This window comes from Coregonus clupeaformis, chromosome 20 (assembly GCF_020615455.1).
Source record: "Coregonus clupeaformis isolate EN_2021a chromosome 20, ASM2061545v1, whole genome shotgun sequence".
Taxonomy (NCBI): Eukaryota; Metazoa; Chordata; class Actinopteri; order Salmoniformes; family Salmonidae; genus Coregonus; species Coregonus clupeaformis.
In genome coordinates this window covers 9,937,905-9,954,041 of record NC_059211.1, presented here as the reverse complement: position 1 = coordinate 9,954,041, position 16,137 = coordinate 9,937,905, and the positions used below count along the sequence as shown (strand labels likewise).

The window sequence follows — 16,137 nt, the reverse complement described above, 5'->3', positions numbered from 1 at the left end:
CTTCCCCCTTGGACTGTTGCAATGGCCACTCTGACTTTAATTGAGGCCAGTTGGAGAGAAAAAAGTCTCTCTGCACTTTTCTGCTCCTTCCTTTTTGATGCTAGGTAGTGTTCAAGTAAGAATAAGTCCTCAGTCATTGGTTGAATAGGCTGGACTGCCTACTGTGAGGGGATTGAGCCTCCCCTACACAAAAAGAGGGAAGGTAACCTTTCCAATGGAGTGGAAAATGGTCAATAGTGGCATATATTTATAGATAATCTACTTCACATTTGTACTCTGTTCACTGTAATCTTCTTAGCGACAGTCAGGGCTAAACAGCCGAGCTTTAGTCTTGCTGGACATGATAATATGTTTATATGATTAGTTCGTATTGGATGTGTGCATGTGTCGACTCCGAGTCAGTGTGGATCGGGACTCCGTGTCAGGTTTTGACAGCAGTCCATTCACAGACGGCTCTTGCAGAAGGCAGCCTGCCCTGCTGCGACTCACTGCACTGGCCACTGGCTCTGTTTACTGGAAGCCTGCTCCGGTGTATCAAGCAAGTCTCTCAATGCTGTGAGCGGGATCTTTTCCCAAACGCGAGACGCTGAAACTTTGCAGTACCATTGAACCTCATTCTCTCATCCAGGGGAACTCGGCGCGGGTTGACGTCAACTGCGGTCTCCTTTTTTTCTGCAGAGAATAGGTTTCACTGCCTGTTCGCTCTTCTTCCCCCTGTCTCTTCGGGTCTGGATTGTTGCTTGGACTCCAGGCGAACAGGGGAGCAGAGATTAAATGCTCGAGCAGAACTGTTGATGAGTTAAGACTGAGCAGTACCTTGCCATGGAAGAGTGTGTCCGGTCTGGGGGAATGTATGGGCTGAAAGAGGGAACAGTTGCCTGATAAAGCCCTATCTGTCCCAGATAAGTGGAGCATGCATCAGAACTGCAGAGCTTCTCTCTGCACTGCCTGCTGTCTTCTGATCTGCAGAGGAGTTCCTGTTACAAGACTGCCAGCTTTCTACACACTGCCATTGTCCAACTGATTTTTTTCTGCCACTGACTTCATCTTATTTATTGTGACTGTTTGCTCAGAAAGGTAAGGATTGTCTTTAAGATCTTTGCATTTCCCTATTACTTAGGCCTACTATCACTTCACCAACCATATCCAAGAGTGGTTTCATCTCTTGACAAGTTGAAGGGAGTAGCCTACTGCCTGTAACTTTATTTGATCACTTTATTAGGGGAATTGTTTGTCATGTTCATAGATATACTTTCCAACTCACATATGTGAGGAGATCAAATAATTAATCACACATTACAGTTGTATATTTTACTTTCCCAAACCACAAACAAACCATCTGTAGGCTGCTTGAAATCTTGAGTTATGAAAAACCAAAGAACAGGTTTTCCATGAATTAGGTCTATTTTTAAAGAACATAACTGTTTGGAGTAGGTTAATGAAAATGATCCAAGGGATACCATGGTTAATTGAAAAATGGTTAATAAAAACAACCAGATGTGGATTGATTTGGTCAGCTGCCTCCCTCTCAGTTTGAGTGAATGGAAACTATTAAAATGAGGGGGAACACGTTTATATGAACCAGAACACGGAAAGCACAATTTAATTTATGCCTTTAAAGTTGTACATAGAGTTGTGCTCCTTGCTATAAAATAAAAATAAAAAGTAGCCTACCAATGGGTTCCTTGCTTGAATAGGGCTGTATGTTAGCAGTGACCTAAGAATCAATGTGGCTGTGATTCTGGAGAGCAATGAGGCTTATCTCTTTCAGTCTAGCTAGCCAGGGCACTGCTTTATTTTGAGAAGGGAAAACTCTAGAATAGCCTTTTTGCATCATAGTAGACAGACAGTATTATGTGTAAAACTAGTTCATTAAACTGGAATGCGTTGAACTGAAGAACAATATGTAGTCTAATACGACAGGCAAAAACTTGATCTTGAAAATTTGAAATAATTTGTTAAAAATATAAATTCAAAGGAAACGACGATATATCGTCTATCTGTGTCTTATTTGAAACACAGCTGCGCACAGTGGCAGTAAAATTAGATAATTTTACTGTGCACATGCATTATTTACCAATTCCAAAGCCATCTTGTCAACCTGCATGTGTTAACGACCCGAGCAAAAGCTCATATGTGGAGCGGGACTCATATATTACCCGGGCCAACTCAGCGTCCTAACCGCTGTGTGTGAAGTAGTGGAACAGAAAAAAATAAATATCGATCATTCATTGTACAGTGTACGTTGTACTCCAGTCCAGTCTTCCCTTTTCCGCCACTAAACTACCAGCACGATTCTTGATTCTCTCATATTTTGTGAGGCGTTACGCATGATGTGAAAGGCTGATGAAAATTCCTGACTGTATTTGGTCATGAATGCGGGCAATCATATGCACTTGTTTCTGCGTGCGGTCAGCCAGTGTTAGAAATGGCAATGACAGAATAAAGGCTAGTCATTAGCATAATAAGTAGGCTTACTCATTGATTAAAAATAATGTTATTTTAGTTTTTATATTGATAGAAATGTGTCAGTAATCCAACGTCTCAATGTATATTAATTTACATAAATATGAATAAACCTACCTCAGATAAAGCTATAGGCTATAGCTGATCATCTAGAAGGGCTAACTGTATTTTATTGTCTTAGTTTATAAATGGGAATAATACTTTAGTCCTTTGCAAATAGGCTCTAGACCATCTATCTCATCAGTACCATAGGGTAACATTTAACTTTATTTTTGGCTGCAAAGAGGGTAGGTCAAATTATACAACTAATATTAGAACTCAACTGTGCAGTTGTGAGCAGAGTGTGTGTGAACAAAATCTGCACTCTTATTTGATTTGTTGAGGCACATTGCTATTCTTCTTCCTCAGCCCCTTTCATAAAGGGGGATGCCATTTCACGTTTCTGCACAAAATGTTTGAATTAATGCAAGTACGAATTTTTACTGTTTGAAGGAATAGATTAGCAAATGAAAGTGGTCACAACTCTTGCTTAATGGAGCGAACTCCAGCGTTGTAACCCATTCGTTTTGGCTGATGCCGAAAGGGTAGGGGGAGTGTGAGTTAGTAAAATGGGAGGTGAACTTGTCGACAGTCTCTACCCCTTTCATTGTGTTTCTATGTGAAAACACAATATCCCTGCTTTTTTGTTTGCCAGTTGAATTATATTTTCATGGGAACATGTAATAACCTCTTTCTAGTTTTATTTACACTCAACTGCAATACGGGTTGTTTTGATATTATACATTTTTCATCTATTATTGTGTATTAGTTGAGGATTATGAATGTAATACGAATGTAATACGATTATTACATTCATATTACGAATGTAATATGAATGTAATACTTCTGCAGAATAGGTATAGGCATATACATTTTATGAACAGAGAGAGTATCTGGTTAACCGTCAGAAGCTTGTTGAAAAGAATACCATTAGATACATTTCAAGCTGTTGCAAATCATACACCCATGCATAGCTTAGGCCATTTATAGGCTTCTCAGTGGTTTCTCATGTGTTGGTCTATTTTATGTCTTTTAGCTCTATGCAATCACACTTTCTGAGCCAATATGCCTTTATAAGTATGCTATTGTTTAATTCAAACCAACAGTCGCTTTTTCGAACCAGTCTTGTGTCACAGGGAGTGCGTCCTGTTTCAAAGAACTGCAGATGTTGATGTACCAGAGCCCGGATTGCCCCTCTGCCTCTCTGTTCATTTCCACTCACAGATCAATAGACTCAGTGTAGTTCTCTATGGATTTAGGGGACCAAACTGGTACATATTATCATTGGCTCTCTATTCTTGGTTGCAGTTGTAGCCTACATTATTGTCATCAAGCAAAACTAGTAAAGTGTTCATTTTAACCTCATAGAGACCATGTATTTGGAGAGAAGTAGCGCATACTGTACAGTATCATATTGTGAAGGCAAGAAAAATCAAGAGCCACTATTAATATTTATATTTAATATTTTTGAATAGATAACTCTGATGCCAAGAGAAATCTGCTCAGGTATGATTGAGTGGCATGCTAGAGCATCGCCTCCACTTCAATGGGATCATGCAGATGATTTTGCATCTCCTACAGTTTTGAAGCTACACAATCAAACTAGATAGCCTCATCTGTTATGACTGTATTGAGGCAATGCACTATTGATTATTTTGGAGTTGTATTTGTACTGTGACTGGCTACATGTTTGTATGCTTACTGAACTGAACCCACACTCAGAATGTGACCGTAGTCACATTGTGGCTTTGTTTGACCCCATGTAGCTCAGTTGGTAGAGCATGGCGCTTGCAACGCCAGGGTTGTGGGTTCGTTTCCCACGGGGGGCCATTATGAAAATGTATGCACTCACTAACTGTAAGTCGCTCTGGATAAGAGCGTCTGCTAAATGACTAAAATGTAAATGTAAAATGTTTGACTAGGCTCCTCCAAATAAAGTGGTGTGAAAGTGCCGCTGTGCTTTTTACGAATGCTGTCCAGAATGCCCCGGAGCTGTGCTGCTGCTTTTATTCACAATGTAAGGAACACCAGATTGACACAGGTCAAGAGTAAATGCATTCACAGTTAAAATGACTTTCCCCTCAAGTAAAATTGCACACAATGAGCCCTTCACCGGACACTCAATTATGGTCAATATGTTATCTGTCTTGTACAAAGAGGCGTTTTCGGACACAATCATTTCTGTTGCTGGTTCTCCTATATGGAGCCCTACTGTGCGGATAATCACTTGCCATTAAATGGAATAAACAAGGCTGTAAAAAGGGCTAAGGCAAATTGTATGTAATGCGCAGGTCTTTGGGCAAAAAGACCTCCCCTTTTATGACTGATTTTATTTTACTATTGGCAATTGGTAAGCCAGGGTTCCCCTCCCTGCTATTTTATGAAAAATGTGTTTCCACTTGCCAAAGGCTTCTGTAGCAGTGGGGGATTATTTACCTCCTGAAATGGCAGGTGAAACTTTCTGCTTGCCTTATTAATGGAAGCTAAATTAGACCCGTGAAAGAAATAGTGAGGATATTTTTCAATGGCTTCCATATTGTTTTTCCGCTGGTCAAGTAGTAGCCATCCTTAGCTTATCTAGCATCTCTTTTTCATTAGTTTGCCCCTTTTGGTGCTCCTCTGAATAGGATTCTGGAAATAAAATGGAAACACAAAGTACAAAAGGCATAGCTGTAAAATTCATAGCTCGTGGCATAAAACAGCACTAAAGCAAAACAAATATTTTTTGTTACTGGTTGTGGACAAATATATATATTTTACAGAACCATATTGCATACGCTAGGCATCTCTTTTTCTTGAATAGAACATGTAGTGTGTCATAAGCGGCAGGCATAAGTGTAACCAATGAGACAGTTATATTTTGTCTTGTACAGTATATTCACAGGCTTTTGTCAGCTTTGACAGAAAGAATGCAAAAATTTTCTGACAAACATGTAACTTAATTAACTATGTTATTATCAACAAATTATGAAAATAATAATATGAATTACTGTTATTATTAAATATATTATAAACTTAAATAGAAGTACAACTAAATAGAAAATATATGATTTTGTTTTTGTTTTTAATTAAATAATAATAAAGACTGAGAATATAGACACAAAATAAAATATGTCTGTAAATATATGTGCATGCACGCACACGCACACACACACACACACATCTCACTTTTGGTGGTATGTGCACTAAAGTTCTCATTCTCAGCCCGCGCCCGACTGCCCGGTCGAGTTTCGGCATTGTCGTGCTGTGTTAAGAAAAAAATAAAAATGTGCGTGTCTGCGCACCTTTTAGCTTACTAAGGCTCTCTCTCAGCCGCAGCAGCCACTAATGGCGCCAGGATTCCAATAATGTCTGGGCCAGAGAAATTTGATAAAACAGATGATGAAACGTATTTTTCTGAGTATTGAAATGTTTCGAATAGTAATACGAATAGGCTGGAGTGCACTCAGGAGAATGATGATCCACAAGAACACGACAGGCAGCGCATCTCAGTATCAGGAGAAGCCCATATTCCAATGGCATTTGTTAACGCCCATACATCCTAAAATACACCCTATGACTGCCCTGCTGATGTGCCTTGCTGGATTGTATTTCATTACTGAGAAATGCGGTATGACAAACAGAGGATAGCGACAGCGCTGAATTTCATGCTCAGAGCCATCATTACCCTAGCTAGACCTTGTAAATCAGGGATGGGCAACTTTGATGGGGGTGGGGGCCACAAAAAAACTGAACTCATCATGAGGGGCCGCAGTGGCTCGCGGGTCTGCGTACCCACATCCATACCCATACATAAGTGAAATGTTGTTGGGGGCCCTCACTCACCTAGCGAGCAAAACAGTTTAGCGGCCCCCCCTCTTGACAGCGGAGATATTTTTTTAACGTTTTAGAGTTCATTTCCTGCAATTGCCATGTGGTGTAAAGAAAATGTTGCAGTTGTAAAGCAAGTTTGCTGCAATTCTACAATTTTGCCATGGGGTGGAGGGGAAATTAGCAATTTTACAGCTTATTTCCTGAAATTCTACATATTTTGCAATAGGGTGGAGAGAAATGTTAGCAGTTTTAAAAAAAATGATATCTGAGTGCGAGTGACTAACAAAATCAATGGGTAATTCGACCATGATTACTAGAAGTTTAGATAGCTGGCTAGACTAATTTACCAATCAATTATTTTTTTTGCTGACATGGGCTAATTGACTGACTGTCAGTTACTGACATAACAAGAGAAACACTGCTGATGCACAACCAAATTTCGAAATTGCACCTTGTGTAGTATTCTACTATTCTAACTCTCAACAGTAAGTTGAGACCCCGACTGAGCCCGCAAACCGCCAGTTGCGCATCCCTGTTGTAAATGAATGCAGATTTTCTCCAATTAATGAGGTTACTTGAGAACGAGTTTCTGTTTGTAAGCAAAAAAAGAGACGTTCACATGATAAGATGTGATGCTTTTTGATGATAAATGCCCCCTATATTTCTCAATTTGATCGTTTTCTGTTCAAAAGGTGTTAGATCTTGACATGGAAGTAGTACTGACCTTGTGTGATCAGATGGGGTTTCCTGTGCCCTGGATCATACAGCACACTCTGTATTGTACCCTCAAACAGAGATGGTCCTAGGAAAAGCTGTTCTTGACAAAGATGCATTGTTGAGGTTAGCCTATAAACCACTGCACTGAGTGGCTACATCTGCGAAGCTCATCTTGACTACAGTGAGGGGGCTTGTAACAAGGCGGCAACTGTCACAGCTAGACCTGCTGCTTTCTCTGTAAGAGGCACTCTGTCTCTCTGTTGACCATATAGCGGTATCACTCTTCTATCCCTGACAAACCATAAGCTATATAGACGGTGGGTCAACTCAAGAGGAATTTCCAGGGGAAATGCTGAAAAACAGAGGACAAATGCCACTCCCAATAGAGATGTGTAAACGCCCAACTGAAGCAGTTTTTTACATCTCAATATTACATAATTTCTGGGTAACAATTAAGTACCTTACTGTGATTGTTTTAAATTAAAATGGTTAAAAAAAAGAAACAAAAATAGCTTCTTAGCAATGAGCAATTTCTCAAGCAATAATTTTGACTGTCTGGGAGTGGTCTGAGTGGGGAAGGGAAAATGGAAAACTAGCTGTTATTGGCAGAGAGGTTTGGAATTCTCTTTCTTATTGGTCTATTAACTAATTTACCACCTGGTGATGTCACCAGGCAGGCCAAAACTCCATCCCATAAAAATAGGCTGAAATGTCTGCCAACCTTTTCAAACAACTCTTACACTATAATTTTCACAATTTCACAGTATTATCCCAACTTCACAATGTGGAAATATATACAAAACACAGGAGAATCACGTTTTTGACTGCACTGGGCCTTTAAGTGAAATATCTGCCCTTGGGGAGGTGAGATTTAGTTCCATTTGAGCCTGAATGTTTCCCTCTACAGAACATAGCTTTAATCACAGGATGGCAATGAGACTGTGAAGTAAAAACTGACCTCCATTGGACTGAACTATTTGTTCTGTCCAGTACCTCAATATATTTGGTGTTGATGTTTTACTATAATACTGTTTGTGGCACAGATAACAAAATGTTGCTAGTCCGTCCTTACAGCAAGCACCCTGCTTGGGTGCTGAGGGCATCCAGCCTGAGAGATGAAGCCCGGATGATTTAGCAATGATGTGATTTCTACAGTGCCTTCAGAAAGAATACACACCCCTTGACTTTTTCCACATTTTGCTGTGTTTCAGCCTGAATTTAAAATGGATTAAATTGAGATTTTGTGTCATTGGCCTACACACAATAACCCATAATGTCAAAGTGGAATTATGTTTTTAGAAATGTTTACAAATGAATTCAAAATGGAAACCTGAAATGTGTTGAGTCAATAAGTATTCAACCCCTTTGTTATGGCAAGTCTAAATAAGTTCAGGAGTAAAATGTGCTTAATAAGATGCATGGACTCTCTGTGTGCAATAATTGTTTCACATAATTTTTGAAGGACTACCTCATCTCTGTACCCCACACATACAATTATCTGTAAGGTCGCTCTGTCGAGCAGTGAATTTCAAACACAGATTCAACCGCAAAGACCAGGAAGGTTTTCCAATGCCTCGCAAAGGGCAAGTATTGGTAGATGGGTAAAAATGAAAAAAGCAGACATTGAATATCCCTTTGAGCATGATGAAGTTAATAATTACACTTTGGATGGTGTATCAATACACCCAGTCACTACAAAGATACGGGCATCTTTCCTAACTCAGTTGCCGAAGAGGAAGGTAACCGCTCAGGGATTTCACCATGAGGCTAATGGTGATATTAAAACCGTTAAAGAGTTTAATGGCTGTGATAGGAGACAACATTGTAATTACTCCACAATACTAACCTAAATGACAGAGTGAAAAGAAGGAAGCCAGTACAGAATAAAAATATTCCAAAACATGCATCCTGTTTGCAATAAGGCACTAAAGTAAAACGGCAAAAAAATGTGGCAAATAAATACACTTTATGTCCTGAATACAAAGCATTATGTGGTACTCTTGCCCCAAAAAGAAACGGAATAGAGCTAAGCAAAGGTAAAATCCTAGAGGAAAACCTGGTTCAGTCTGCTTTCCAACAGACACTGGGAGACAAATTCACCTTTCAGCAGGAAAATAACCTAAAACACAATGCCAAATATACACTGGAGTTGCTTACCAAGACGACATTGAATGTTTCTGAGTGGCCTAGTTACAGTTTTGACTTAAATCATCTTGAAAATGTATGGCAAGACTTGAAAATGGCTGTCTAGCAATGATCAACAACCAACTTGACAGAGCTTGAAGAATATTTTATAGAATAATGTGCAAATATTGTACAATCCAGGTGTGAAAAGCTCTTAGAGACTTACCTAGAAAGACTCACAGCTGTAATCACTGCCAAAGGTGATTCTAACATGTATTGACTCAGGGGTGTGAATACCTATGCAAGTGAGATATTTCTGTATTTCATTTTCAATAAATTTGCAAACATTTCTAAAAACATGTTTTCACTTCATCATTATGGGCTATTGTGTGTAGATGGGTGTTTTTTTAAATATATTTTTAATCAATTTTGAATTCAGGCTGTTACACAACAAAATGTGGAATACGTCAAGGGGTATGAATACTTTCTGAAGGCACTTTAGACAAGAAACTTTAACAAATTCTAAATCCACTGTAATTTCTTGTGGCCTCACATTAGATAGCTAGCAATATTTCAATTCTGCATACTCAAAAAACTTTGTTAGTGGCTATAACCACGGCCATTTTTCTGTTGTACCATAATACAATGAATCCAATGTTGGAACAAAACAATGGACAGTAGTGGGGTTATGGTCTAGGTGGTGACAAATGTTACAACATTGCAACAAATACACCCCAGTGTGATTAAGCAGTAAGAAAGTGGTAGACTGGCCCTACAACATGTCCACTATCCTGCCAGGTCTAAATCCCTAGTTAAGGGTGTGAAAAGAAACACAGAGACCCAAGGAGCAGGGCTGCATTGAATGCAGATTGTGTCGGATTAACACGGGGAAGATTGAGCGATTGTGGCCGTGGTGACTTCTCTGTACAGCTTTGCTTGTACAGCTGCACGAGGCCTGGCATCGTACTGACGCTTGCCCAGAAAGGGCTATTTTTGGGTTTATCTGTCTGACAGTTAGATTTTCAGTTTTATATAAAAGAAAATTGTATCAGTTGGAATATGAAAATGTACAGGGCTTCTTGTATGTTCCAAAAGTGTATTTAAAAAATGACGTTACGAAAACTACACAGAATTTATGCCTCCCTCCAAATAAAGTGTGAAACATTAGTAGGTGATATTTCTGTCACAAAATCACACAAACTGTGACTACTTTTACCATTAGTGGGACTTGTTTGCTCAATAGAGTGATTCACCTCCTACTAGGTTGGTTGTAATTAAATATGGTATTAGAAATATAACCCCTACCACCACACACCTGGCATTATCATCTAAACTGAGCCACATGTCTCATGTCTGAGTTGTTATTACCATTAACATCCTTTAAGACATGTAATAAACAATATACTATTTTTGTTTTTCTTATTGCACTTCTTTCAGTTAGGAAATTGGAGATTACCATGAATATTAAACTTTTACAATAAATTAGGTTTAGTTCTATATGAATGCTTATTGTGCTCAAAGGATTTGTCACTATTGAGTGAGGACTGAGTTACAATATATAGGCTATTGTCAGTAACATGCAACCTGAACTTCCCTTTTCTCTATCCCCTGCAGCAACTGGTGTAAGCCATGCAATTGGGTAGTTGATGGAATAAAATACTATAAAAAAAGAGAGACAAAAAGAGTGGAAGCTGGGGTGTATTTTTGTCCTTGCAGAGCTGCACTGGTCGCCGCTCGTGGCATTTCCATCATTCATCACCTCGAGCTGATTACTAGCGAGTCTGGAGCGAGCTGACAGGATGCATCCAGCCCCCATTACCATCAGAAATAGGTCCAGCAGGCCCTAGGGCAGCCAAGGAGCCACAGCTCCAAAAGGGAGCCTGTTCAAAGCCTCTAAAAAGTTGGCTTTGTTGTGCCTGATAACATCTAGGATTGGCACATGCACCTTTTTGCATTGCCTGAGAGATCCTCCTGTTGTTAACCCTGTAGCCTTTACTAAATTAACAGCGTTGTGGAAACGTAGCCTCGAGAACCTGATGAATCTTACCATTAGCAAGAGTTGTAAACATTTTGGACCTAAGACATCCTACACAAAACCTACATACCTAAGTGCATTAGCCAAAAAGGGGAGAGTTGTCACACTTTGTATTTTCTACATTGTTGTTTTTTCCGATTTACATTGTAGGCCAGGGATAAAATAATCTAGTGTAGCCTATTTACATCCTTGACATTTGTGGACTTTCAGATTTCTCAGAGAAATGTTCCAATGAAGTGTTGATATTTGCATGATTCACAACTGGAGCATGCTGCAGTAGCCTGAAACAAAATGCTAATTGATGTTACATATGTCGATTAAAGATATCAACATTGTCATTTTTTTCTAATGTTATTAAAGTTCAGTTGTGTTGTTGATGTCCTTAGCCTAAGTGTAAATACATATGGGGACATACTGTTTGTCGATTTTCATTTGTTACTTCCATACCATTCCATCTCCTTTTTTGCCACATAGAAGAGGTTTTAATTCACTTTAGCTTTACAGCTAATATCTATAAGTGGCACTGGTCTGCACAAAGGATGGTTACTGAAGTTATGATTGAACATTGAATCAATGTGGAATTTCTCAATGTTTACAGTCTGGTGTCATGAAATCTAAATTTTATTAAACCATCACACCATGTTCAAGTCATACCATTAGGAACCAAGTAGACAAAGAGAAAGCATTGTGGAACATGACAACAAAGACAATTCAAGTCTTGTGTTTGTGGGGAATCTTGGGTTGTGTCCTATTTAAGCAATTGCCTTTGTCTAAGCCACATTAGTCCTGCAATTAGATAATCTTCTATCACCGTGGCTTAGAACATTTTGTTGTTCTGTGAAGGCCTCTCTCGTGTCAAGAAACATTTAAGTAGATATCTCACAGGGAGCCTGTTGTCTTGTGAGGAGATTTCCGCCACTAAACAAGGGCCATTATCAAGGTATTACCCTCTCTCACAGCATGGTGCTCTGTTATCACACTCCCTCCATATTCATATGGAGTTTTAAACTCCATATTATCATTTTGTATAATTTAGAGCTGTGGTAATTACACTTCAGTGGATTACCTGTACAGAGATACCAGAGATGGCAATCTATACCTCATGCTGGCTCGGCGTAGCAGTTCAAAGGTACGACCCAGACTGACATTTTATCAGTTTGTATAACACAGAATTGGTCAACCTTTCAGGATTTGTTTGGGAATTTGAATTCCTTTGGTATTCAAAAAGAGAGGGCTTATGACAGGAAAGATAATTTTCCCAGTGAATATTTTATCTCTATTCGCTTACAGTTTGCTGTATCATCCTCTGTGTCTTTGGATTTGCCGACTTTGGTCCAGTTACTCTGAGTCGTTTGTTTCCCCTCCTTTGTTATCACAAAAGAGCAAACACATCTTAAACATACACAAGGTGCAGAAGCAGTGATTGCTGTATCGGTTGTCCTGCTGTGGGTGGTAGAGTGCGATACCATTGCCAGTAAGCCATTTACATTGGAATAATTTTTTATCACGCCAAGACTGATTCTTGCAAAGATTATTTTCCATTGAAGGGAGGCACGTCCTTTTGAAAGGAAATATTTTTGCATGACTGACGTTGTAGCTTTAACAAAAGGGATTGGAAGTCAGATGCTAACACTCAATACAGTGAGGGAAAAAAGTATTTGATCCCCTGCTGATTTTGTACGTTTGCCCACTGACAAAGACATGATCAGTCTATAATTTTAATGGTAGTTTTATTTGAACAGTGAGAGACAGAATAACAACAACAAAATCCAGAAAAACGCATGTCAAACATTTTGTACATTGATTTGCATTTTAATGAGGGAAATAAGTATTTGACCCCTCTGCAAAACATGACTTAGTACTTGGTGGCAAATCCCTTGTTGGCAATCACAGAGGTCAGACGTTTCTTGTAGTTGGCCACCAGGTTTGCACACATCTCAGGAGGGATTTTGTTCCACTCCTCTTTGCAGATCTTCTCCAAGTCATTAAGGTTTTGAGGCTGATGTTTGGCAACTCGAACCTTCAGCTCCCTCCACAGATTTTCTATGGGATTAAGGTCTGGAGACTGGCTAGGCCACTCCAGGACCTTAATGTGCTTCTTCTTGAGCCACTCCTTTGTTGCCTTGGCCGTGTGTTTTGGGTCATTGTCATGCTGGAATACCCATCCACGACCCATTTTCAATGCCCTGGCTGTGGGAAGGAGGTTCTCACCCAAGATTTGATTGTACATGGCCCCGTCCATCGTCCCTTTGATGCGGTGAAGTTGTCCTGTCCCCTTAGCAGAAAAACACCCCCAAAGCATAATGTTTCCACCTCCATGTTTGACAGTGGGGATGGTGTTCTTGGGGTCATAGGCAGCATTCCTCCTCCTCCAAACACAGCGAATTGAGTTGATGCCAAAGAGCTCGATTTTGGTCTCATCTGACCACAACACTTTCACCCAGTTCTCCTCTGAATCATTCAGATGTTCTTTGGCAAACTTCAGACGGCCCTGTATATGTGCTTTCTTGAGCAGGGGGACCTTGCGGGTGCTGCAGGATTTCAGTCCTTCAGAGCGTAGTGTGTTAACAATTGTTTTATTGCTGACTATGGTCCCAGCTGCTTTGAGATCATTGACAAGATCCCCCCGTGTAGTTCTGGGCTGATTCCTCACCGTTCTCATGATCATTGCAACTCCACGAGGTGAGATCTTGCATGGAGCCCCAGGCCGAGGGAGATTGACAGTTATTTTGTGTTTCTTCCATTTGCGAATAATCGCACCAACTGTTGTCACCTTCTCACCAAGCTGCTTGGCGATGGTCTTGTAGCCCATTCCAGCCTTGTGTAGGTCTACAATCTTGTCCCTGACATCCTTGGAGAGCTCTTTGGTCTTGGCCATGGTGGAGAGTTTGGAATCTGATTGATTGATTGCTTCTGTGGACAGGTGTCTTTTATACAGGTAACAAACTGAGATTAGGAGCACTCCCATTAAGAGTGTGCTCCTAATATCAGCTCGTTACCTGTATAAAAGACACCTGGGAGCCAGAAATCTTTCTGATTGAGAGGGGGTCAAATACTTATTTCCCTCATTAAAATGCAAATCAATTTATAACATTTTTGACATGCATTTTTCGGGATTTTTTTGTTGTTATTCTGTCACTCACTGTTCAAATAAATCTACCATTAAAATTATAGACTGATCATTTCTTTGTCAGTGGGCAAACGTACAAAATCAGCAGGGGATCAAATACTTTTTTCCCTCACTGTACATATCTGCTATATTGAAAAACGATATAGCAACGAAATGGAATGAGGCTGTTTAATATCGTAGGTTGCAATATGTGTCATGTTTGTTTATTGTTCAGCCCTTCGGTTATATAGCAACATGTAATACAGCAATTATAGTAAATTGTTTTCAGTTTCATAGAGCACTAACAATGTAAGTTTTATGCATGTGGAAAAACCAATCCATTCTCACTATAAATTCATGGAAAAGCCCACAATGTTTACATCTTGAAGATAACACAGCTGAAACTATTTCAAAATTGTATGACTTCCTCTTTGTCTAAAGACGATGAGTAGTTGCATCCCAGTCAGACTACAGTAGGCCTAGACACAAAACTGGGCTCCACTCTCATTGTATAACACTGGGTGAACACATGTTAATGAACATGTAACTGCTCAGATGAAAGCTCAGTCCAAAAGCTGCTCTCTGTCACAACCCAAGGCAGAGGGCAACAAGCACTGAGACTGATCGAACATGGCCTTAAATATGATGTAAATTAATTGATATAGCTGCACAACCGAACCAGTCTAAAATGACTGCATTGAATGAATTAGTAATTATGATATTAGTGCCTGAAATCTGTTACAATCGTTTTTCCTTTACAGAAATATGCTTCATGTTGTACGGTGCATTGGAGAGGCAAACCATTCATTTGCAAGCAACAGCTAAATGGGCTTTTAGGTTTGTCTTTATCTTTAAATAAAATGGTCAATATACCTTCACAAGGTTTAACAAGCTGCATTACACGTTAGTCGAGATTTAGGGCTGACAACTGATTGCTCTCAAGAAATACTACACCCACTTCTTTTGTCTCCCGTTTCCTGATGAGAGCCAGCCAGTGCTATTCTACCTTGTTTAGCTTGCAATGACATACAGCACTTCCCTTGTCTCACAAAGGCATTCATGTCATCTTTTGAGATTGAATGTAGAGGGTGACGTTTGCCGTGTCTGCTCCAGCACTGGCTCAATTTGTTTGTGTTGCTGCTCTAAGGGAAAGGTCCTAGCACTGCTGTCTATTTTAGTAAGGGCTTAGATTATGTGGCATCCCTTATTTTGGTTTTGCTTGTCATTCCTCTGAGCCATAGGAAGGTTAAAAGCCTCAATTAGATAGTGTGCCAGGACAAGAAAACAGGAGTATAATGTGTAATCTTGAAGAATCAGCACACCTTCCTAAACTATTTTTTTGCCTTTGCTGACACCACACTTCTGTGCACTTCATATATACAATCATATCACTCTATAGTGTCTCCTACCATACCCTTTTTCTTTTTTGTCATCCAGTGATAGCAAAGATTTGTCAGAATGGCGATAAATTGGCTGCTTACCAACTTGCTCCACATCCATTTTAGATGTTGCTTTTTCGAGTCATCGTCTGTGTTACGTTTTTCATGTTTAGTGTTGCCACCCACCATCTTAAACATTAATCTTCCTGTTGAATAATGCCTCACGATCTTGGTGAATTATTGATGGGCCTGGTCCTTAATAGAGGGACAGAGCAGGCTTTTTACCCATACATCTGCTCATTTTCATCCTGTTGTACAGAGAGATTAAAGCTGCACACTGGTGCAATTAATGGTAAAGGTAACCACACTTCCACTTGCATGGAGGAAAAAACAAGTATTGTGAACCTAACGGTATACCTTTTCAGTATCAACACTATCTACTGTCCTCTTGTGAC

The 16,137-nt window shown here is 39.7% G+C and overlaps 1 protein-coding gene across 17 annotated transcripts in view; it reads left to right on the top strand.

The window, feature by feature from the left end:
• The first annotated feature begins 406 nt into the window (after window positions 1-406).
• adgrl2a (adhesion G protein-coupled receptor L2a) overlaps window positions 407-16,137 on the top strand; it is a 191,108-nt gene continuing 175,377 nt past the window's right edge. For 4 of the 17 annotated variants that reach the window (XM_045205309.1, XM_045205308.1, XM_045205304.1 and 1 more), the window contains exon 1: window positions 423-1,077. The gene's annotated coding sequence lies outside the window, so the exon portion shown is untranslated. Of the gene's footprint in view, window positions 1,078-16,137 lie in introns of all 17 variants that reach the window. The other 13 variants (XM_045205301.1, XM_045205300.1, XM_045205299.1 and 10 more) reach the window with 8 other exon arrangements.